We start from the raw sequence: 1,978 nt of genomic DNA, 5'->3' as shown, positions 1-1,978 counted from the left end.
GCAGCAGTTTCACCCAGCCAGGGGGGCAGCAGCCATAACTCATCAGCTCAACGCGAGACCCACCTTACCCCCCTCCCACCACCTGTATTCCCCCCTGCCCGGCTCCAGGGGCCTGCACCCGCCAGATGAGCAAGACCAGCGTTCGACCATCAGCAGCCAATAATTTCGGAAGGAGTGGGAAGGCCTGCAGGAATCTGCACCTGAACTGGTGCTGTCCCTCCCTCACCCGTACCCTCTGTACGGCTGGGGTCGGGCTGGCAAGCCCCCCGCCGTCTGCCCCGCAGCCCAGGGCTGAGCACGCGGGTTTCCCACCGTCGCCGGGCTGTCACACTCCCGAGCTGCGTACGTGAGCCAGAAGAAGGCTGCGCCACAGCCGCCTCCTTCCGGCCTCGCCTCTGTGAACTTCTCCAGAGGTTTCCAGGGTGGCCTGCATTTGCTGTTCCCTGTTGGCACTGTCACACTGCCTGCTCCCCAAGTCTCAGCCTGCCAGCATCTCTCCCCTGGATGACTTGGACGGTGTTATTTTGTGTTAGAACCGCTATGTTTTTTTAATGGCTATAAATAAGTTAAAACCGCATCTTTAATTAATCACCGCACTTATATTGTAAGTGGAGATTTTTTGTAATCACTCGTTTATGATTTTAAGATGCCATGTGCTCCCTGTCAGACGTGTCTAGCTTTCATCCCTCCATGTCTAACAGGGTCAGGATAGACACAAAGTTTCATCAACGGAGGCTTCTAATCCATTTAGTCGGGAGGGAGGAGTTGGTTACTGCGTGAGCGGGAAGAGATTGAGCGGATACTTTCATCAAAGCGACGCTGAACTTCAGGCAATAGACAGTATGTTCATAATCTTAAAACCATTTTAAACTAATCTAAAAATGTTTATTTTTCACTGCCACAGGTTTGAAATTGGAAATACATATGTCTGGATGACTAAAATACGAACAACAAATAGGAGCAGCAGCATGTAAAGTATAGAGAAGTAGAAGCATTAATAGAAATATTTCTACTATAGCAGCTATTAAATGATTTTTTTTACAGTTTGGAAGAAGAACCCATATGTTTATAGGATTTTTTTACCCCCAATTAAAGTATGTGTGTGTGTGTGTCTTTCTCTAAATATTATTTAGCCACACGTGCACAGAGTGCATGTATGAAACAGGCTTATCATTGAAGTGAGAGCTGCTTCTCCTCTTCTGTCCCACTGGCAGGATGAAAAGGACACCCAATCCATCACCAGCAGCACCTTCCAAGCATCCGCCCGGGGCGTAGGGCCGTCCCAAAGGCCAGTTCACACTGCCTGCCACCTCCCACGCCCTTGAAGACCAACATGACGCCAGCCTGGCCTGCCTCGTGCATCGGGGCTGTGCCGCACCTCAGGGCAGGGGTAGCACGCCAGCCCCAGGCTCCAGGTATTCCAGCCCTCTCCTCAGCCAAACGGGCCGCATCTCTGGCACGGAGACGCTCGTTCAGCCTGCCTGTGCCAGCTCCCACGGAAGGGGCGCGGCAGCCCAGGAGCCCCTCGGAGGTGAGTGCAGGGAGAGCCGTTGTGCGCCCCAGCGAACAGCACCCAACCAGAGGCCTTGGCGCACAGCTTCCAGGTGCTCGTGCATGCCCCAGCAGACAGAGACGCCTGCCGCAGGTTCAACTCAAGTGACAGGCAGGTGGCTGGATAGCCAAAAATGTGGTTATTTCCCCCCTTGCCTATTTTTTTTCTCAAAGGAGCACATAGATATTTATGTAGGATGTAAATAGGCCACAAAAAGAACCACCGTTGCATTGGAAGTACGGAAACACAATAAATGCTTTTAAAAACTGCTCTACCCCAACTCCCAGGCGACTTAAGTCTGCCGTGCAGCGTACGATCTGCCTGCCAGGACTGGAACAGGCGCTCACCACTTTGTTAGCTTAAGAATTTTGAGCCATTTTTTCCATTTATGTATATTCTTCCCAAAATCATTTCACACATTTCTCA

This window comes from Eurypyga helias, unplaced genomic scaffold (genome assembly GCF_000690775.1).
Source record: "Eurypyga helias isolate BGI_N326 unplaced genomic scaffold, ASM69077v1 scaffold6182, whole genome shotgun sequence".
NCBI lineage: Eukaryota > Metazoa > Chordata > Aves > Eurypygiformes > Eurypygidae > Eurypyga > Eurypyga helias.
The sequence above is the reverse complement of the archived record's forward strand: the minus strand, read 5'-3'. Positions refer to the sequence as shown.